The sequence below is a fragment of the Ursus maritimus genome, unplaced genomic scaffold, assembly GCF_017311325.1.
Source record: "Ursus maritimus isolate PB19 unplaced genomic scaffold, ASM1731132v1 scaffold_14, whole genome shotgun sequence".
Taxonomy (NCBI): Eukaryota; Metazoa; Chordata; class Mammalia; order Carnivora; family Ursidae; genus Ursus; species Ursus maritimus.
Window position 1 is genome coordinate 19,378,426 of NW_024423786.1, and position 23,261 is coordinate 19,401,686.

At 48.7% G+C, this 23,261-nt stretch overlaps 1 protein-coding gene and 1 pseudogene across 2 annotated transcripts in view; both read left to right on the top strand.

The window, feature by feature from the left end:
• The window catches only part of SHQ1 (SHQ1, H/ACA ribonucleoprotein assembly factor), a 326,624-nt gene that overhangs the window by 234,567 nt on the left and 68,796 nt on the right, over nt 1-23,261 (top strand). The gene's annotated exons all lie outside the window — the stretch shown is intronic.
• On the top strand, nt 3,643-3,768 carry LOC121102682 (annotated as a pseudogene).

The window sequence follows — 23,261 nt, forward strand, 5'->3', positions numbered from 1 at the left end:
CATCTCACCCGTGTAAGGGCTCAAGGAGGCTAGCTGGAGGAAGTGAGATCTACGCCAAGTCTCGAAAGAAGAGGAAAAATGGGTTCAGTGGAAAGAGGGGTCTACGTTGGTAAGAGGGACTGTAAGGGAGAAGTCCTCTCCCGGGAGAGGGAAGGGCATTTTCAGATGTCGCAGTGTGTTCAGGGCAGAGCAGGAGTTGGGTTTGCCTTAGTGCAGAGGTGAAGAAAGGGAGAGATGAAGCTGGGAGCTAGAGCACGGGGCTCAGAAGGGGTGCTTTGAGGCTGTGCCAAGCAGTAAGGCCTTCATCCCAAGGAGCACAGGAAATGCCGGAGGCACTGGGCAGGGAAGCTCCCAGCAGCAGATCCGCATTTCAGGAGGCTCCCAAGACTGCTGTGTGCAGAGGTTACAGGGAGGTGAGGGCCAGTTGGGGGCTGCTGCTGACACCCAGCTCCGGGTGACAGGTCCTGGCCCAGCTTTGTCGGGGTGGCCCCGAGAGGAGGGGCCCAGCCTGCACAGATAGATGCAAGGCCCGTAGGACTCAAGGCAAATTGTTTGCAAAAGGAAGGGAAAAGAAGCTTCGGGGAGACCATTGAACCCGAAACACTGTTGGGTGTGGGCTGTGCAGAGCTGGCCCAGTGAAGGGCTTCTCCCACCCCCAGCCCGGCACCAGCAGAGCCTACTGCCTGACCCAGACGGATGGCTTTTCCCAAGATTCTTTTTAAAAACAGCTGGATCCCCCCGCCCCCAGTCCAAATTACAGGAAAGCAATGAAGGCGTGACTGAAAGAAAGGGATTCACTCCACATCATGTTGGGAAAAGACCAACCCAGAATAAGTAGGTTTGCAATCCTCAAAGCTGTACCTTCTGCCTCTTTTTTGTTGCTGTTGTTGTTTTTTTAATAACAGCCCAAAGCCCAGGGTTTGATGTCTGTAATGTGTGCCACGAGGGTATCTGTCTTTGTTTTCTGATGGACAGATGCTATGACCGAAGACCAGTGTTTGATATTGAGATCACACAGCATTCTGCCAACATCAGTTAAATGATGAATCTCGTACAAATAATTCATTTGGTGTTTAGGAGGGCATTGAGCCAGATTGCGGTGATGTCTCCATTTTTTTACATGCTAAGGAGGCAACGTTTCAGAGGTAGCTGGGGAGAAATGGAGGGGGGTGTGATTTCTTTTTTTTTTTTTTTTAAAGATTTTATTTATTTGACAGATAGAGACAGCCAGCGAGAGAGGGAACACAAGCAGGGGGAGTGGGAGAGGAAGAAGCAGGCTCCCAGCAGAGGAGCCTGATGTGGGGCTTGATCCCGTAACGCGGGGGATCACGCCCTGAGCCTAAGGCAGACGCCTAACCGCTGTGCCACCCAGGCGCCCCGGGGGGGTGTGATTTCTGCAGGTGGACCGGGGTACCCTCCTTTCCTGGGGACCATGAAGGCTTTACAGGTGTCATGCCCCCCAGAGAAGCCAGGGTCGCAGCAATGTGGCGAGAGTGCCTCCTTCTGCCGCATTTCTTTCCGGAGCCTGTAATTCGCTGAAGGACATTCCTCAGGGTCGGTTCACAGGCTGAGTTAGTACCCTTGGTTCAGGGAGGGTAAAGGGACAGGGAGGAGAGGGGCTTCTCCATGTAAATGATGGGCCCATTCATTAAGTGTCCCTGCAGCTGGGCTTCAATACCTCATCACCCATCTGGAGCAGTGAGGACTTCTCCTTAATAAAAAAAAATCCTAACAACAACAACAAAAATTAAGAGTTGCTTCAGGGCTCATAATTTTTGCTTCATCCCCATGTTAAGAATTAGGACCACCACATGATAGGTGCTTAATACAAGTTTGAGGATGAATGGACGAATTGTCATTTCCCCAATGTTGTCAATTTCTGTATACTCAGTTTTTGTCTCTCCCACTTTTTATTACCCTGTGGGTGTGGATTATATCTGTCTTAATGAAGATTCTTTCCCCAGCGTCTAGCACAGGGCCTGGCCCCGAGGTTGAATGACTGGGTGGATGGATGGTGGAGGAGGAGAAACCAGGCCTTCCCATGCCCAACCCAAATGCTGACTCCTGGGGGGCCCTTTCTTAGGCTGCTGCAGCCTTCCCTGCCCACATCCATGGGGCAGCCCACAACCTGGGACTGCCTTACTGTAGATAGACTCCAGCACTCTTCTGGTAGGTTCTGCATGCCTCCAGTGTTCCCCAGTAATGTTTGGCTTGGTAACATTCTTTCTATTGGCCTCCTCCCCTCATCTTGCTTCCCCCACAATTGCCCCCAAATGAACGACTTACACTTGAAGCTTTATCTCAGGATCTACTTCTGGGGAAACCCAAAGTAAGACAGATGGACCACGGCCTGGCTCCCGGTGATGATAACCTCACCAGGATAGACAGCGTGCATCCCCTCCCAACCTTTCATTTAGGAAAAAAGCAAACCAAAGGAAACCTGAACATTTTTAACCGTCCTCACCAGTCCATAACATTTTCCCACCGTTGCTTTATCTCTTCTTTGCCCTCTTTCTCTCTCTCAATCTTTCTCAATGTATTTGTTTGTATTTTTAGAAACACTATGATTATATAATGTATAATTACATTATACTAGTATTTTATTTATTATATTATACTTTTATTATATTTTATAATATATTAGGGAGAAACATGTGTTCAGACTCCTAATGGGAAGCACTTGTTTGATAGACATGCCTTTTTCTCACAAATCTGATACATTTTATGTCTCTCTCTGTCTCTCTCTCTGTATATATTTTAGAACCATCTGAGAATAAATTTCAGACTTCATGAAGTTTTACCTGCAAATCCTTTAGCATATGTCTACCAGAAAAAAAGGGGCACTTTCCTCTGTAACCAGAAATTCCATGATCACACCCAAGAAACTTAACATGGGTATAATAATACTATCTCGTATATAGTTCATATTCAAATTCTGCCACCTGTTCCAATACCATCCTTTATATCCGTGGGACTGTGTACATACAATCCTACTGGCCCTGACACAATGCCCTGTGGATAGCCATTAAATTCAAGCGGAATGAACAGAATGGAATGGATTCCCTAAACTAAGAGGTGGAGAGGTTTTGGTCATGTGCTTCTGGGAGACGGACAAATATTGCCACCAGAGGGTGGAGCCTTGCAGGGCTTCCTGAACCCTACGTCACATAGTCGAGGGTGCATAGCTGGGTCCCATCACAGCCCCCAACCTCGATCCTCAGACTTCTTCCCCAGAGAGCCCGGGAGCAGGGAGGGGCGATACTTCTCTCTGGGCCCACCATGCTTGCACCTGTCGGTCCAATTACTAATTTGTATTGGTCCTGCTGTTTCCAGAATTTTAATTGGAAGGAAAAGAAAGCATCACCAAAAATTGAGGTCAGGGAAATCCAATGGCTGTCCATGGTTTTCAGGACTGGCTGCACCATTTGCAGGGGCCAGTACAAAATGCAGATATAGGCCGCTTGTTCAGAACTTATTAGGGATTTCAAACAGTGACAGCAGAGCATTAAACCCAGTTGCAGGGCCCTTCTAAGCATGGGGTCCTCACAGGACACACGCACATGAAGGTGAGGGTTGGACTGACTGAAGGTTGACACCAAAAGCAGGGAATATTGACCAAAGGTTTAAAAGTCTCGTGGAGTTATCGCTTCTCAGCCTTTTGGCTAAGATCAAGTGTAGTATCTGTTCTTATCAGTTTAAAAGTCTCGTGGAGTTAAAACGAAATGACTTTTGAAATTAAAAAAAAAAAAGATTAAATAAGAATTCCACATAGGAAAAAAAACTAAATGACTTAACCCAACGCCCGGCTGGTCAGCAGGGACTCTACCCCGTAGCCTCTATGGTTCTTACAAAGGCGTCTGCGGTTGTCATGTACTCTGTCACCTTGGAGCACGTGGCAGATTTGAGACTGTTTCCTGCCATAAGCTTGCTGGTTCTTATACTCATCTATTGCATACCATCGCCCCCCTCTTCCATCAGGGCTGGTTTGACCCAGGCTGTCCCTCCCCACTGTTCCTCGGGCAAGCCGCATCCTGTTCCCTTCCCTGACTTCCCACTCTCCAGCTTTCCGTAGCATGGAATATTGCAGAAGCTCTGTCGGGGAAGAGGAGGGGTTCTGTCTCCCTGGTTCCTTTCTGCACTGACACGATTCCCAGGGAAGGAGACTGCAGAGTCTGTCGGCAGGGTAACACACCCCACGGTTGTGTTAAAGAAGGGCCCGGCTCTCCTTGGAGCTGCTTTCCCTCCAAGGACTCTAAAGGACAGAGCTGCTGTCACTATTTCAGCATGAAGCCAGGAACCTGGGATGGGGAGAGCAGAAAGGGGGAGCAGGGAGGGGGGACCCGGCAGGGCTGGGAGTGGAGCGTTGCGGGAGGAAGGAGATCCAGGGAGTTCAGAGGGAGAAGGGGTTCCAAATGTCCATTTTTATGCACCAGAGGATGGTGTGCTGGGGGAAAGGATGTTCTGCTGTTCCTCCGGACGCTACCCCTGAATTTAAGACTGCCTTTCTTGTGATTGCCTCTATGTAAATCTGGCCCCCTCCCCCAGACTTGCTGGTTATAACCACGAGCATGAAGCCGAGACCCGTGGTAGCAGCCAAAATGAAGGTCATCCCCTGATGGGAACCCGCGGAGGCCTGGAGGCCTAGCACCCTCCTGCAGGTGTGTGGTCAAAAAGCAACTGTGAGTTCCTGTCGCCAGTCCCTGTCCTCAGCAGGGAGCCATAGAAAGCCGAGATTTCAACAGAAGTCTGGAAAAAGTAAACACGGCCAGCGGGAGAAACTCGAAACTTCTTCTAGTCAACAGGAAACGTTTCCCTTTTGGTCTGTCAGAAGCAGTCAGGAGCAGTGTGTGGAGCCCTAATTTTTCTTGTCTTGGGATGTAATAAAAATAGCCCCTCTTTGGGTGTAAATAAATGGCTCCTCCCGCTGCATCGTCACCACTATTTAGAGCAATAGCAAGGACTGAATGCTGTTCTGAGCTGGAATTTTGCGAAGTCGTGTCGCTGTTTTCGATTGCGGGGAGATTTCTGACGTGGTGTCTTTCTCCCTGGGACTGGAAGGAATTTGTGTCTGGAACAGAGAAGAGGAGGGCTCCAGGGATTCAGGATGAAGAGAGACCTGGGAGACAAACAGATGTTACCATTGGATCCACAGCAAGACCTTCCCAGGACTCTAGACTCTTCCTTTTGGAGCCTCTACCCACTGGGCTGCTGGCAGACCTCCACCACACTTGAGAGTCCCTTTGCCTCTGAAAGCCAGTTGACCTCAGGAAAGGCGGGCCATGAAACCCAGGGGAGCGAGAGAGCAGACAAGTTCATAGCCAAGGTTATGATAGGAGAGACCGTACCACCTCAGCCACTGCGGAAAGATAATTCCGTCCTGTGAAAGGAGAAGCATGCTCCCCACCTGAACTCCAACACTGAGGAAGCCAACAGCCGTCAGAAGACCCAGAGACTGCAAAGGACAAGGGTGCAAGCAGAGAGGAAGTGGGTTGGGGAGGAGGAGGCAGGGAACCCCGAAAGGCTCACACACACAGTCAGTAGCTCCATGATTCCTGCGTACGTAACGGCCATGTTAACCAGAGTCATGTGTTTCTTGAGCACCTAACAGCACTCTAAGGTAGACTTGGAGAAGCAAGGCAGAATCCTTGCCCTCAGGGTTCTTCCACTCTGCGAGGGGGTAGGGAAGCAAACCTCAAATGATAGATACACCCCAACAGTCAGTCTGCTGGTTATCTCAAACTTACTGACACCTACTACGTGCTGTCCTGAGGAGAGTAGGGATGGAGGGTGTGGGAACAGATAATAAAGATTTTAAAACGTTTAAAAATAATAGATATTTTAAATAGTAAATGTTTAAAACAATAAGTATTTAACATTTAAAAAGATGACTGTATCCCAGTCCCGCCTGTATAGAAAGGTGGTGGCCTGTTATCCTGTCAGGGCAGGCGGGCCCGAGCAGTCTGGAAACAGAAGCAGAGCTCATTGTGAGCGGCCTTGCGCAGTAGCCTGTGTCCTGGGAATCTGCTTCGGTTCCCAGGCTGGCCCTGAAGACATGCTCGGTGCCTGGATGCTGGGGATGGGCGGGTACCGGGCTGGGAGAGACTGAGGACAAGGCCTTGCACTTCAGTTAATCACGGTTTTGTTCTGCTTTTACTTTCTGCTATCCTTGCACGTACCGCCAAAGTCTCCTCTGTTCTTCACCTGGTCTTTGCAAGTAACCAAGTAGATGCAGGTTCCGGACAATGACATTTATGCTCATTGAAACCAAGGAATCTGGGGGGCCCAGGGGGCTCAGTCGGTTAAGTGTCCTACTTGTGGTTTCCTCTCAGGTCTTGATCTCAGGGTGGTGAGATGGAGCCCGGCATCCGCTCCTTGCTCAGCAGGGAGTCTGCATGAAGATTCTCTCCCCCTACCCCTCTGCACCTCCCCACCTCCCCCCCACCCCCACTCGCATGCACACTCTCTCTGTGTCTCTCAATCAATCAATCAATCAATCAAATCTGGCTCTGGGGGTTGGGGTGGCATGCAGGTTTAGCCTCATTAATCAAAAGATGGTGCGAAGACCAATAGCCGAGCGCTGCTGTGAGTGTGTCAGAAATGCAGAGTATGGAGCCCCACCCCAGACTTGCAGAATCACAGTCTGCCTTGTAACAAGATCCTTATGTGCTTTAGATACACATTAAACTCCGAGACAGGCAGGTTAGAGCACAGGCTTGCCAATCAAAAAGTCATGCGCTGTATGACTGTGGACAATCCACACAAGCTTTCTGCGCTTCAGTGTCCACATCTGTAAAATGGGCATCGAAGAATAGAATCTGTCCGTGTCCTCAGTGAGATAAATGACCCATGTGCAGTTTTTACCGCAGACCCCCAGGATAAGTGCTTAAAATACTGTCATTATTAACCAGATGACACCCTCTGGCCATGCAACTGACTTTGGGCCGCTTTATCTTTTCCTAGGGTCCAGCTATGGGCACTGTTCGCTGAGTCCTTGTACTAAGTTCCCGCTTCCTCACAGTTTAGCTTCTTCTTAGCGTAATAATTGGTAGAATTACAAAGGACTGGAGCTGGAAAGAAAGGAAGTTTGAGTTTCTAGTGAGTCTGCCCTCTTTCCTTCCCCCCTGAGGAGGCTATGGCCCAAGACTTTGCCTGGAATCATTGGGCGAAGGGCTCGCTGAGCCCAGGGAGCCTGTTCCTGAGTTCCCTGTTCAGAATCTCTCACCAAAATAAAAACAACAGCTTCTGTGCAGACCCCAGACTCAGGGGTTTATCAAAAGAAGCATCTCATTTAATCTACATAACAATCTTCCACTTCAAACACAAGAAACAGAAGCTCTCAGGTTAAGTAATGTGCCCAAGGCCTCAGAACCTCAAAGGGCAAGCAGGGGCAGAATGGATCTGGTTTGCTGACTCCAGGGTTCCCAGTGGACCCGCCCCTTCTACTCCACCCTCCTCAGGAAAGCTCCCTGCAGGAAAGAGGCATGTGTGGGGGCACTTCTGGGTATCAAATGTAGTTTCTTGGCCTGGGTGGTAGATACAGGGGTATTCATTATACTAGTCCTCTGTAAACTGTGCAAATATTTTCACACACACACATACACACACACTGTATACATCAAAATATTGCACACCCATAACATAAAAACAAATAGAAAAGAACAGGGACGCCTGGGTGGCTCAGTTGGTTGTGCCTCTGACTCTTGATTTTGGCTCAGGCCTTGATCTCAGGGTCCTGGGATAGAGCCCTGCATTGGGCTCTATGCTCAGCATGGAGTCTGCTTGGGTTTCTCTCCTTCTCCCTCTGCCCCTCCTCCTGCTCTCCTGTTCGTGCTCTCTCTCTCTCTCAAATAAATAAGTAGATAACATCTGAAAGAAAAAAAAAAAAGAATAGAAGAGGACTCTCACAGATGTTTGAATACAACCCTGGCACTGGCCTATCTCAAGGTAGGAAGAAGGGGCTTGGGCTTGACAGAAAAGCAGGAAAAAAATACCCTGGGCTTAGCCTAGAAGCCTGGAGTCAGCACCTTGACTAGGGAGCAGATAAGCTAATGCCTGGCAGGGCCTAAAGGGGCATGGTAGGTGGGGCCTAACATTTAGAAATGTCTTGAAAACCAGGCCATGAGAAAAATGATTTGCCTTTTGCTTCGCAGATTCCTGGTTATGACAGGTGTTAGCATATTCTCTTTCGTCGGTTTCCCAGGACGTCAGGAGGAACGATGATTATATGACTGGCAGAGTCATTTATGATCCCGGAAATTAGGAAACCACCTAAAAGTCCACCAGTAGGGACAAATCTAATAATGTATGGTGTCTCCATGTGAAGGAGGGGCACTAGAAGTCATTTAAATACTAGGACATAGTGAACATAACAAGGATTTTACCTATAGCTGTGCTGGGTTGAGGGCCTTCTGTGTGTCAGGCCCAGGTGCCCATTCTGGTAACTCATTCTCACAGCGCATCCCCATTCTCCAGATGAGGAAATGGAGGTTCAGGGCGGTGGAATAATTTGGTCCACATCCCACAGCTGTGACATGCAAAGACGTTCGTGACATCTTAAATTTAAAAAGCAACTTATAACTCAGGGTGTGCGGATCATTTCAGTTTCATATACGAGGTCCGGTAGCGGGGGGTTGGTGGTAGAGATTATGTCACACGTGAGCCGGCTCACAGACAGCCCTGCCACTGTTGCATGTATTGCTGTGGATTTCTGGCAGTTGATATGGAAGGAGTTCATGGCATAGTCAATTAAAAAAGGAAGAAGAAAAGGCAGAATTTGCAATATGTTGCAGTGTGTGTGTGTGTGTGTGTGTGTGTGTGTGTGTAGAGTCAGTGATTTTAAACTGAGGGTGATATGCGCCTCAGGGGACATTTGGCAATGTCTGGAGATATGTTTTGTTATCACAAATGTAGAGGCCGGGAACGCTGCTAATAAACACCCTATCATGCACAGCATCGGGCCCACCACAGAATTATCCCACGCAAAGTGCCACACACACACACACACACACACACACACACGCAGAGAGAAGGAAAATCTACAAGGACATTTCAGAATAACAATTGTTATCTTTGGGTGTAAGCTGAATTTTTTTCCATATCTCTCTTTTCTAATTTTTTCCTAAGCAAGGAACATGATTAAGAGTGTGCGCGTGCATCGCGGTGTGTGTGTGTGGGGGGGGGTATCATCTATGTACAATTGCCTTAGAAACAGTTCAGTTGAAGATGAGCCCCAGAGGGGAGGGAGATTTGGGGGAAGTTTTCCAGTGGTTCAAGCCCAGGCCTTGTCAAGCCCCGCCTCCAAGGGTTCCTAGATCCGAAGCTTGGGTAAAAACCCAGCCCGAGGGCCGAGGCCACCTGCGGGGAAACGCGTCTGAGGGCCGGAATCCCTGGGGGGAGGCCACACCCACCCCGGGGAGGTCAGCGCGGGGCGGTGGAGGTGAACTTGCAGGAGGCCCGTGCGAGCGCAAGGGCGCGACGCCCAGGCTTTGTGGCCGTTACTAATGATGGGGCGGCAGTCCCCTCACCTGCTCCTCATGCTGTGTGATGGCTCTGTTTGCTCTTTGCCCTGTTCCGCACTCAGTCGCAGTTCTGTAGCCACCTGGGTCACGGCTCCTTACGGGAAATAAAGAGAGAGACAATAGTGTCCCGGCTTAAAACAGAAAGGCCCTGACAGCTGCTGAGCAGCTCTTGTGTCGGCTCCCTCCCACGGCTGAGGAGCCGACATAAACCATCCCATATAAAGAAGGCAAGAGGGGCCCAGACAATGGCTGGAAACTCAGAGGGGCTCCCGGCAAGTTTCCTGAAAGCCCGGGTGAAGAAGCAGACAGTGGGAAACAAAGGGCCACCCCCGGGGCCACCCCCGGGGCCACCTCATAAACCCCACTCCTCATCAAGGGGGAGGCATGTGCCTCTCCCCCAGCCCCTTACTGAAGTGTTCCAGCCTTTGAATCAGACCGCAGCTTCCCAGGGCTAAGTGCTGGTCAAGTGCCCCTCCCGCCCCCCAGGTCCCATCCCCCCTCCCATCCCATCATCCCCCATCAATGATGGACTAGATAATAGCTCTGCTCAGCGCTTTCTCCCTGCATGCTGGAGAAATCACTCCCTTGCCGAGATTTTCCAAATCAGTGTTCTGCGTCGGAACTAAGCAGATTCCCGGACCTGTGGCCGTAGATCAAGTATGGCAAATAGGCTTCTAGTCTCTGAATGACGGGAGGTGGCTGTCTGCAGTGCTGGGTCAAGAAGCTCCCTGGGACTCCATCCAAGAGAGTGAGGAAGGAGCTGTGACTGCTGAGCTCTGCCTGTCACCGGTGTATGTCTGGGGGGCTGTGCCCGAGTGTGCCTCTGTGCCTGCTTTAGCCCTTGACCAGACCATCCACCTGGTTATTCCCAACCGTAGCAGAATTTCTGATCCTGCCATTCCAGGGGGCAGTTACCAATTCCAACAGCAGGAACATGACAGCTCACCAGCATCCGAATACCTTTGGGGACCTGTCAAATGCAGATCCCTGGACCTCAGTAGGCTGTGTTAGAGCATCCTGGGGGGATGTACCTAAAAATGCCAGTTTCTGGGCCTCACTCAGAGCTCCTAATATGGAATATCTTGAGGTGGACACAGAAATCTTTACTCTTGACAAGCACCCCCAGGTGATCTGTATGCACACCAGAATCTGAGAACCATTTATCTAAAGATATTGTTTCTACCTGGAACAACTAGAAACATTCTTAAAATTGCTGTTGGGTTATGGTGGTTTTAAAATATGTACAATATTCTTTTTCTTAAGATTTATTAATAAATTAATACATCTTTTCTTTAGATTTGTTTGAGATAGAGTGTGCACGCAAGAGTCGGGGGAAGGGCAGAGGGAGAGGGAATCTCCAGCAGACTTCCCGCTAAGGACAGAACCAGACATGGGGTTTGATCCCACGACCCTGAGATCATAACCTGAGCTGAAGTCAAGAGCTGGATACTTAACCAACTGAGCCACCCAGTCTCCCCTAAAATATGTCCAATATTCTTTAATATTAATATTAATTAATAAGGGAGCCTTATTCCCACCCCCTAAGTGTGGGCCAGACTTAGAGACTGACTTATGAATAGAACGTGGAGGATGTGAGAGGACGTGACGTCTAAGATGAGGGCATAGTGGCCTCCTCCTTGCTCTCTTGGCTCACTTCTTTGAAGGAAGCCAGCTGTCAGGTCATAAGAATAGCCCTACCGAGGCTCCCATGGAGAGAAACTGAGGCCTGCTGCCCACAGCCGTGTGAGTGAGCCAGCAGGAGGCCCTGGTCTAGCCCTCAGATGATAGTAGCCCCAGCTGACTTCTAGAATGTGACCTCGTGAGAGACCCTGAGCTGGAGGCACTTAGCTGAGCAGCCCTCAGGTTCCTGACCCACAGAGACTGTGAGGTAACAAGGGCGTCTTGTTTGAATCCTCTAAGTTTGGGGTGATGCAGTAATAGAGAATGATTATGTGAGTAAAAATACAGTTTCCACTGATCTTTCACCGGGCTACACTGTTCACGGAGTAAGCCAACCCTGGACAAGTGAGCTTGACTTCTCTGAGGAGAAGGTGTTGTTTACTTCCAGCTGATTCTCTGGTCAGAGCCAGACAGACTCTGCGGGCAGGCTGTCCCCAAGCCATCTGAGACTCAACAAGGCTGAGGTCCTTGCAGGAGGCCCCGCACGGTGTTTGCCCTGAGGAGTTCTGTTTGATGTCCCACCTGTGTGTACATGGCCTTTGCCCTGCCTCCCTGCAGGGGCTTTAAGCCCTTATCAAGCTCACAAAACCTGTAATGTTCAGCCCCAGCCCTCTCCCCCACTTGCATCTTCCAGCATTTTGCTTCTTTACACACCGAATGTGTCCCCAGCACCCCAAAATCCATGCCTGCATGCCTCTGCTCACACTCCCTCTGCCTGGGATGCCCGTCCACACCCTTGTTTCACCTGCTCTAGAGCTTTTCTCAGCTTCCCCACGTCCCTTCCACGAGTGTTGGGGCTTGGTCTCCACTCCCCCAGCCTGAGAACGATGCAAACCTTATTTTACAGTATAAGTTTTGCTTTGGGGTCTAGGTAATAGCTCTTTTAAAGGACAGTCACTTGAGCACCCAAAGGCAGGCATGGGGAATTTCTCTTTGTTTCTACCTCAGGTCTAGCTCTGTGGTTCTCCATGTCTGTGTGCTAAGAATTCCTGTATGTGGTGATATATGCTATCTGAATTTAAATACAACTGTGAACTTTTTATACAATTGAAAAAAATCACCTTCCCTATAATCAGCCCTGGCTCCCTGTGTCCTTAACACCTTGGGGCAATTTTGACTTCTGTGATTTGCACTGTATGCACTTGGCACAGGGCTGTGATCCTTAAAGGGATTCCACTGCAGTAACTCATCTAGAATCCCAGACTGCCAGCGATGGGAAAAAAGCCTTTGAGATAATCTAGGCCTGTAGTTCTTAAATTTGGTGTTATACACTCCTTTGAGTGTATAATGAAAACAATAGAAACCCTCAGGAGAAAACTTTGGCCTCCCTGAAATTCCTACCTAGATTCCAGGTTTAAAATCCATAATCTAGTTTAATCTCATTTTATAGATAAGAAAAAAGAGGCTTAGAGAAGGTAAGCAAACTGGCTGAGATCTCGCCAGCCCGTGGGAGAGCTGGGACTAGACTCCAGATCTCTTTATTCTTCCATCCCTGGTTCGATGCCTAGATGAGGCTGCTTCCCATAAGCACCCCAAGTCTGTGCCAGCCTGGTCTCTGCCTGTGATGTACAGCAAGACAGAACCTCACTTCATGTCTCTGGCCTGTGTGACACTTCACCCAAGTGTGGACAGTCAAGCAGTATCCTCTATCCTGGGGCCATTTCATTGCTCAGAAGTTTCAAACAGGGAGAACATGAGGCCTTCCCATTCCTCCTTTGAGAGATGGGTTGGGCCCAGAGGTTCTGACCACCAATACGTGGGGTCTAGGCAGAGGCTTCAAGCTGAGCCAAGATTGGCCAGTTAGACCAGCTGGGATTCATGATGAAGAAATCCAAGACAAAAATAGACATCGGTGGTGGAACAGAGAGCAAAGACATATGTACTGATATAAAGTAGGAAAATTGTCTCCAAAATGAGCTTGAGCAGGCTCAAACCAGGTTTTAAGGACACGGGGAGCTGGGGTCGATTATAGGGAAGGCGAGAGGTATGAGGACAGAGATGGCCAAGAGCCAAATGATTCCCCCAGGAAGCTAAATTGTATCATTGCTGCTTTTTTGCATAGGTATCTTAGAAATGATGGATTCGTGTCTGTTAGGATAGTTTTGCTTAAAACACAAAAATAAAAACCAGAACTATGTTAAAACCATAAAGGGTGGGGCACCTGGGTGGCTCAGTTGGTTAAGCCTCAACTCTTGATTTCCACTCAGGTCATGACCTCAGGGTTGTGAGATCCAGCCCCCCCAACTTCCACCCGTTGGCTCTGCAATGGGTGTGGAGCCTGCTTAAGATTCTCCCTCTCCCTCTGCCCTCCCCCCTCCCCTTCCTCTCCCTTTCTTAAAAAAATAAACAAAGCGAAACAAAGCAAAACCATAAAGGGAGTTTATCAGGTTTTGTAACTTCAAAGTCCGGAGGTAGGGTAGACTTTAGGAATAGTTTGATCAAAGATCTGGCACAGTTTCTCTGTAACTTTGTCAGCTCTGCCCTTCTTTGGGTGCTGGCTTTGTCCTCAGACTTTGTCCTCTTTGTAGCAAAGTGCATACAGCAATCCCAGGTCTCATACCTATATACCATGCTCTCAAGAACAAATGCCAACAGCTAGCCTTTCTTTCTCCAATCACTGAACAAAAGTCCCGGGTATCAGGCTCATCAGTACTTGAATCAATCACCGTGGCAGGGGAGATGAGATTACACCGAAGGGTTGGGCCAGTCACAGCCCATCCTGCGGCTGGGGCTGGCTCAATTCCTGGCAAGTCCAGAGCTGCCACACAGCAGAACTGGGTGGGTAGGTGGTGTGGAGGCAGCCACTGTGCTCACTCCATGGATTTCAGGGGCTGTGGCACAATCCACTAGCACCGTGACAATCTTGTATTTCTCCAAAGTCCTAGCTTGATACGGTCCACACCGTATTTGCAGAGTTTTCTTCCAGCTCCTTCACCAGGCATGATTGAGCCCCTCTGAGTCCTTCCTACTCCTCTTGTGAGTTGTGAATCTGACACTGAAATACACCAATTCAATGTTTTAAAATCAGAGAAAATCAGAACAGGAAGGGAGTGGTTTGAAGTCAACTCATTTTTAGAGAGGTGCTTCCCATCTGGATTCCATATTCAGTGCTCTTTCTCTGACCCACTGGGATGCTCTACAGGGTAAATTTTGGAAGAACAGGTTTGATGAGTTCTGTGACTTAAGAGCAGGGCAAGTTACTTAACCTGTCCAAGCCTCAGTTCCCTTATCTGTCAAGCGAAAATGGTGACAGTAGAGCTTACTTTATAGGGGATGGTGAGGATTAAATCTGTATGTGTTCCCTAGTTCTGCTGTAACAAACAGGCACACATCAAGCGACTTAAAACAAATACAGACATTTATTGTCTCCGAGATCTGGAGGTATGAAGTCTGAGACCAATGTATCTGCCTGGCTGTGTTCCTTCTGTCAGCTCTAGGGAAGAATCCATCTCCTTGCCTTTTCTAGCTTCTAGAGGCCGCCTGCGTTCCTGGGCTCATGGCCCCTCCTCCATCCCCAGAGTGTTTCATTCCCCCCTCCGGTGGCATAGTCAATCCTTTCTTTGACCTTGACCCTCTTGCCTCCCTCAGTCAAGCCCCTTGAGATGACATTGGACTCAGCCAGATAATGCAGAAGTATCTCTCCATCTCAAGATCCTTAACTCAATCATATCTTCAAAGTTTCTCCTGCCATATATGGTCACATATCTACAGGTTCTGGGGATTACAATGTAGACTTTTTTTTTTTTTTTTTTGGCAGTGGGAGGGACATTTTCTTTTTATCACAAAATAATATAATCAACATGAAAGCATGTTGCATAGTGATGGCTACATGATAAGCATTCACTAAATGCCATTATTATCATGTAGGTGCCACCTACTGTGTGCCCAGCACTGTGCTAGACGTGAAGCTACCACAGTGATCAAGACAGACGTGACACCTGCCATTGTGGGGCTTGTCCAGTCTCATCAGTATAACCTTTGAGCTCTCAGATTCTTATGTATAATGATATGTTTAAATCTATTTCAAATATGCTCAGGGACTGTCATCAGTCAGCTTTTGCTGTGTAACAAACTATTCTAGACCTTACCCACTCAAAACTACTTAGTTAGCTCTCAATTTTATAAGTCATGAATTCTTGTTCTTGTTTTCTGGTCTGGCCTGGATGTGGTTGGTTACAAGCGGGCTCAGCCATGGTCAGTGGGGGCTGCTGGTTTATAATGATCTTTGCTGGGATGCATAGGGCCTCTCTCCATGTGGTTTTCATCATCCAGCAGGTTGCCTGGGCTTGTTCACGTGTTGGTGGAAGGAAGCAGCAAGAGTAGAGGTTGCAAAGCCTCTTGAGTTCCGGACTCAGAACTGACACACTGTCACATCTCTTCCTTCCATTGATCCAAGCAGATCACAAGCCCGGATTCAAGGGGTAAGGAAATAGACTTCAGTGCTTCATGGGAGCAGCAGTAAACCACTGTGGCCATTTTGCCACCCACCATACTGACACTGCAGGGAAGAGAAAGGGAGAATGGAGGTTGCGTCCCTGTGGAACAGTTACTGGAGGAGAATGTTCCCCAGGAAAGGAGGCAGCAAGGCCACAACCTGTTCAGGAGTGGCCTTGGGGTGGCTAATTATTCTTGTGCTCTCTGTGAAGCACAATGCATTAGCATATTTCTTTCTCTCTGTGCTAAAATGCCAGGCCCCAAGATCTCTATTATAAATGGCACAATTAAGTCCTTGGCAAGAAAAAGTCAAGTTCACCAACCTTTCTTCTCTTTTTCAGGAAGCTAGTGAGGACAAGCAGAGCAAGTACACCAAAGTGTGCACAAGTGACAAAAGACATATAAATTTGGAGACGTTAAGAGAGGTCATTGGAAAGCTAGGTTTCCTTAAAACAAAGGCCTCTGTTTGTCATTGGCAAATGTGAGTGGAAAAAGCAGGGTATAAAACAGTTGATCCAGCCTTACCTTATCCCAACTTTTTAAAGAGAAAAATATTTCTTTATACATAGGACTACAAAAATAACTGAAAAGACAAATACACCACAATATTAACAGCAGTTGGTCATCTTTGCTGGGATTAGAGGTGATTTTAATTTTTTACCTACTTCTCTGAACTTTCCAGATTTTCCCTAGTAAATCTGAGTTACTTTAGTATCAGGGGGAAAAAAGTAATTAAAAATATCCAAAATAGGTTGGTTCTAATTACATCGACATTTAAAAACAAAGCTCTAATTTATCTGATTATGTTGTTAAGTATTTGCTGGAATTGGGGCTTCCATATTATTTCCTTTAAAGTGATGGTGGGGCACCAATTTGTACACTAAGGTCATGGACTCTTAATTTCAAGTTTATAAAATAAAATGTATTCGTAATTTCCTTCCATTTGTTACCAGTCTCTCACTTCTCTAAATGCCAGGAACTCAAAGATCTTTAGCAAGTGATATACCCAGAGGACATTACACTGTCTTCACACAAGTAACTCCATACAGCTGTGATTTAATATCTGACTCTTAGGGGTGCCTGGGTGGCTCAGTCAGTTGAGTGTCTGACTCTTGATTTCAGCTCAGGTCATGATCTCAGGGTTGTAAGATCAAGCCCCACGTTGGGTTCCACGCTGGGCTCAGAGCCTGCCTAAGGTTCTCTCCTAGGTGTTCCATGCTCCCCCCCAATAATAATAATGATAATAATATCCAACTCTCGGCTCTTATCAGGGTTGATATATATATACAGAACAGGCCTGCAAAGAATATTTCTGCATCTTTTGTACAGATCTTGTCTGTATTTGGTTTATGGTACTTTCCATGGAGATCCCTTTGGTAGATTCCCCATATATACCTTATGAGGAAGTTTGGTTTCCATGATGCATGGCTGTGCTTCCTGTTAGGAAACAGTGAAATGAGGTTATTTATCTTGGTTTCTCTTTGCCTTTGCTGCTGGGTAGCTTAGAATCAAATTTTGTGCTCAATTAAGGGGACTTCCTTTAGCCAAGTTTTTTCTATCTTGTTAAATAGTATCACCATCTATCTATCCGGCTGTAGCCAGAAATCCCAGACAACATTCTAGAATTTTCTGTCTCCTTGTGGCAGTTACCCATCTGGGAGCTTTTTCCTTTGACATCTCTCTCTCTGATCCGTCCATCTGCCATTTTGTGCCTGTATTGCTCAAATAGCCTAACTGGCTATTTTCCCAAATTTTACCATACACTGCTCCTCCACCCATCCCCTTAGCCAAAACCGAAAGTCCATCTTCTACACTGACGGGTCAGTGGTCTTTCTAACACGTCAGTGGTCTTTCTAACACGCCAGCTGTAACCTCCTGGTTAATAATCTTCACGTGCGAAGTCGCAGCTCCTTAGCTTCTCTTGCTTAAGTCTCCATCTGTCTCTCTCAACTGCCATCTTCCTTCAGTCCAGCCACACTCAATCAGTACGGCACACCCTGTCTAGTCTCTGGGATTCTGCACATCCTGTTCCCCTGCCTCGAATGCTCCTCTCTCTTCCCCAACCCTTTTTGGCATGGTCCCTGCCATGAATCTTGCCTCAGAGTTTCTTCCCTGAGGCCATCCCTGGTTCCTTCTCCCCACCCCAGACTGGGCAGGTGCCCCCCTTGTGAGTGTCCACGCTTGCCCGCCATTCTCCTGACACAGGTGAATTGAAGGGTCGCTGACTGTCTCTGTCTCTATCTGTCTCTCTGTCTCTTGCTGTAACACGTCATCCCTAGAGGGCTGATCCCAGGTCTGTCTCTTGCTGCATTCCCTGCCTGACCTGCCGCAAATGCTCGCTAAATATTTGTGAAAAGAACGAATCAACTAGTTTTCTGGCATCGAATGTCTTCCGCCTGTCCCTTCTCGCTCACCTGCATTATTTATCTATTGCTTGGCCCTATTGCTTTATATACTGCCTTTCAGTTACCCTAAGCCAGCCTGTAGATTGTTTTTTCAAAATGGTCACGGTGTCCCTTGCCTTGCAGCACATTCTACAGAGGACCTATTTTCCCACCCCTTGAGTCTAACATGCAGCTGATGGAATGGGGCTGGCTTTGCTTTAGTTCAGGCAGCCTAGAACGCTTCTCGGAACTGACCCGCTGCCCTGTGCTCTAGCCGGAGCGGGCCCTGCTGGCGGATGGGAGAGCCAGCTCCACAGCCCCTCCGCTGCCAGGCCAGGCCACCAGACACACGAGAGCGTCACAGACTCAGCCTTGGGCAGGCCCGCACAGCCTGTGTGAATGAGCCCAGGGCAGATCGGCTGACCTTGGCCCAGATCACCGGGCATGCCTAGTTTGGGCAAACAGGCTGAGCAGCAGAAACAAAGGCTTGTTGTCACAAACCCCCACGTGTGGAGGTGGTCGGTTACAGTACGTCTTGGTGTGGTTCCTGCTCGCTGACCTCAAGTGACACTCTCCCTCCAACCACAGGTTCTTACACTGAAGTCTTAGGGTCAGTCTTGTCCTCTTTTGTCTAGCACCTTGGGGTACATAATCCAAATCTGTTTTTAAGGGCAGAATTATAAAGCGTACCCCAACTTTTAGGTCACCAAAACCCTCTTACACCAGTCTTCTTCCAGCATCTCCCACCTCCCCCCACAAAACCAAAGCAAATTTTAAATTAATTCCTCCTCCCTGGACTCTACTTCAAGTATCCACTGTCGCTTGCACTGCAATCCTTTGACCTCGCCCAGGGACTGGCTCTGAAGCCTGTGTGACCTGGTGCTAGTAACTGGGTCCTCCATGACCTCCAGTGAGTCACTTAACTTCTCTGAATTTCAATTTTCCTGTCTGTAAAATGGGCACTAGAATTCTACCTCCATTCAGGGGCTTTGAAAATTCATCCATCCCATGAATATTTCCTGAGGGCCTCCTGTGTGCCAGACATTGTTCTGGGCACTGGGGACATACCGGTGAGCAAATGCAGGGGAAATAGTCTTTGTCCTATGAAGCTTACCTTCTACCAGAGGGAGACAGACAATAGAGAATGAATAGAAAAAAATTATGTAGTGTGATTGGAAGTAAGTACAATTACAACACAATACTCTGGATAAGGGGGATCGGGAGGGTGGAGAGGGGGCTGGCAGTGGCGTCCTGGTTGCCAATTTACACATAATATTGTTAGGGTAAGTCTGATTGAAATAATATTTGAAGCAAGGCTTTAAAGAGGTGGCAGTTAGCTTCGCAGGTGTCTGAGGGAAGAGGCCCTGAGACAGGAACGTGCTGTTTGAGAAGATGAGAAGCATGTGTGTCTGGAGAGGAGAACGAGGCAAGAGCAGCAGAAGCAGGCAGAGAGAAAAGGGGCAGGCAGATTGCTTGGGGCCCCAGGTCTTGGGTTTACTTTGAGTAAAATGGGCAGCCAGCGGAGGGCTTGTTCAGAGAGATCAAGCTTGCAGTGCCTGGCCTGGAAGAGGACTGCCATAGCTTTAGAGCAGGCAGCGCTCTGCCTAGAAGGACGCGGTAGGGCGTCTGTGAGGAATGCAAGGCGGGCGCCATGCCCCTGCTGGGGGTGCCCCAGTGCCTTTGTGTGGCAGGTAACAGCCCTGTCCGCCTCTGCCTCCCAGCGCACACAGCTGCAGGCAGTGGGTAGGCACGTTTGCGTGAGGGCCGGGGAGCCTCTCGGGAGGGCAAGAGAACACCTGTGAGGCTTAGCAGTAGTAAGGCCTGTAGTGATGGCAGTGGTCCCACCTGAGGTCAGCTCCCAGGGCAGATGGCAAAGAGGACATCACCTTGGGGCAAGAGGGAGCATCATCCACTTTCTGAGTTTAGGGTTCAGCTCTATAAACCTGGAACCCCCCCCGGGGGGGCTCTCGGGCCAGGGGTGACTGCATAGAACTGTGACGTTCCCTCTCAAGAATCAGGGAGGCTGGTGCGGGCACCCGGATCACCGCGGGCTCTTTCCCGCGGCAGCCAGAGGCGCAACACATGAGGCGGGACCCATTTTCTAAATCAACCCCACAAGAGAAAACTGTTCCATCTGGGCTCTGCGGAGACCTCCGGTTTCTCCATCTCCCCGCCCGGGGGCTTGGGCCCCAGTTTGATCCCTCTGGAGTGGTAAGGGCTTGGGCTTCTTGAAAACAGGACACAGGGAGAAGGCAAAAGAGAGAGTGAGGTGACGGGCCTGCTGCTAACCAGACGGGAGGAAGCTTGGAAACACTGATGTGAGTATTAGGAACTGACGGGTCCTTATTCGCGGCTTAAGCTGCTGGGGATGGTCAGGTCAGCGGATCACTGATGTTTTGCTGTCACGTGCTTTCTAGGGAGTGAGTTCCCCGTGTTATGCCTTCATTCCCCCTACGTCCCCCTTCCCGCCTCCATCGTGCTTTGTCCAGACTCCAGCCCCCACCGTGAAGCAGGCGGGGAACCACAGGGACCTGCGGAGGTAGCACGGGCCTGGGCGCCGTTGCCCGGCGGAGGCTCCAGCGGCCGAGCGCCGCTGGCCGAGTCCTGTAGACGCAGTCCGCGCCAGCGCTCGGTCGGCGGTGCTGCTCAAGCCCAGGGGCTGCTGTGCGGTCGCCGGCTCTGGCGCGGGCAGCGGGGCTTGGGTGGCAGCTGAGCTTCCCCGTGGGACGTCCAGGTGCTGCTGCTGCAGGCTGAGAGCAGCTACTGAGGCTGCAACTTCAGCTGCACGTTGGAACGCCCCAGGGAGCTGGAACCCAGTACAGTTTCAGGCCCCGCCCCGGCAAATATTCTGATTTAATTGGTTTAGGCTGAAGTCTGAGCATCGCAAGTTTAATCTCTCCCAGTGATTCTGTCAAGCAACCAGGATTGAAAACCACTGGTTTGGTCCATGCACCTCACCTTCCAGGGCTTTAGTTAGAGAACTATATATTTTATCTTCCAAGCTGGAACTCATTTTTTAAAAAGATTTATTTATTTGAGAGAGACAGAGACTTCTCTGAGAGAGAGAGCAGGCACATGAGTAGGGGGAGGGGCAGAGGGAGAGAGAGAGTCTTCAGCAGACTCCCCACTGAACATGGAGCCCCATTCGGGGCTCAGTCTCATGACCCTGAGATCATGACCTGAGCCGAAATCAAGAGTCGGAAGCTTAACCCATTGAGCCACCCAGGTACCCCTGGAGCACATTCTAGAGTGCAAACGGTCACAGATGATAATCACACAGGCTCAGCAGGTATAAACTAGGGTTATTTTGAGCAAATCCCCATGTGTAGTCAATTCCACTGTAACCCAATGGGGCCTTAGCCATGCCCAAGGTTACAAAGGTGATTAATGATAGAAGCCAGACTTGGAACTCAAGCTCCTGACTCTTGAGTTGTCATTTCACTTTCTCAGAACCTTAATTACTCAGTCTGTGAAATGGGAATACGAATGCCTATCCTCTCAACTCTAGAGTGACTATAAAAGGGGTCCATAACCCGTGAAAATGTGCTTTAAAGGGTGAGCCACTCTATGGAATGAGAAGAAATTTTTCCTATTGTGAGCCTGTGGCCACCAGAGCCAGGCTGGGATCTGCTTGTCCTGAGTTAGAGCAGCCACAGCTCTTTGAATAATAAATAATAAATAGGGTGTATTAGCTAAAATAACCGTGATGAAGTGGAAAAGTGGGGAGATGGGAATCAGGCATTTAATAGAGAGGAGTGTCATTCCCTGGATCCAGATTGAGCAGAGGCAGTCTGGGTGAGGGAAGATAAGAATCTCAGAGTGGCCCACAAGCTCAATGGGAATCAATAATGCTGTCTGTAAAAATAATGAAGTTAGTATGACACATAAATAGAAGCATGGTTTGTATAAACCATGAGATCATCCTAGCAGGCCTCTCAGACCTGAGGGATGGTGTTGGCGCGAAGAGGGTGGATATGACACTGGCACTAAAATTGTCGAGGTTGGGGTGGTGGAAGGTGGGGGTGCTGCAGAGGAAATCCCTTCCCACCTACACATTTTGCAGATGAAAACACTGAAGCCCAACCACCAGCAGTTTACTGGAGAAGCTCAGATGGGGCTCAAGGTCTTGAAAGAGTCTCTCCAAAGTCTCTCCCTATGTGTTTATGTCAAAAGAAATACCAGTTAGGACTTAATCAGTAATACCAAATGCCATTATAATATCTCCCCAATGGCAATCCTTTATTATCAGCTAATACCCAGTTTCAGTTCAGTTGTCCCCAGTGTCTCAAAAACATAGCTTTATGATTGGCTCCTTCAAATCAAGAACTAAATTCCTCTCTCCATCCCAACACTGCATTTGCTTGAGTCTGCCTTGACAGTTCCCTCTCTCTTTTTTAATGCTATTCATTAGTTGAAAAAAGAAACCCTGGGGAGGGGGTGGGGGGCAGAGAGGCACCTAGCTGGCTCAGTCAGTGGAGCATGGGACTATAGATCTCAGGGTTGTGAGTTCAAGCCCCACATGGAATGCAGAGCCTACTTTAAAAAAATAAAAATAAATACAGAAATAAAAAATACAGAATAAAATAAAATAAAAAATACAGAAATAAAAAAAGAACTCCTGGGTTGATTGTCCTGTAGACTGTGCCACATTATAGTTGTAATTGAGCATATCCTGGTGGTGACTTTGAGCACTCCTCCTATCCCCTGCAGCTCCTATAAACTCCGGAGCTGCTTTTGAGCTCAGTGTCTGTGGCAACACTCCCTTCTAGGTGGTACCCAGTGCTTTCCATGGCATCATCTGTCATATCAGATGTTCGCCATGTAATTGGTGGGGCTGTATCTGTCAGAAATACTGGAGTATTTAAAAGAGAAACAGGGGCCCCTAGGTGGCTCAGTCAGTTAAGCATCTGCCTCCGGCTCAGGTCATGATCCCAGGGTCCTGGGCTCAAGCCCTGTGTGGGGCTCCCTTCACCAAGCGGAGAGCCTGCTTCTCCCTCTCCCTCTGCCCTTCCCCCCCCGACTGGTGCTGCACTGTCTCTCTCTCACAAATAAGTAAATAAAATCTTTAAAAAAAAAAAAAAACGGAAAGGAAAGAAACAATTACATGGAGTTATACATTTATCCAAACCCATAGAATATAAAAGATCAAGACTGAATCCTGGCCTGAACTCTGGACTCCGGGTGATAATGATGTGACAGTGAAGGCTCAGCGATTGTAACAAGTGTACTGCTGGGGGGGGGGGGG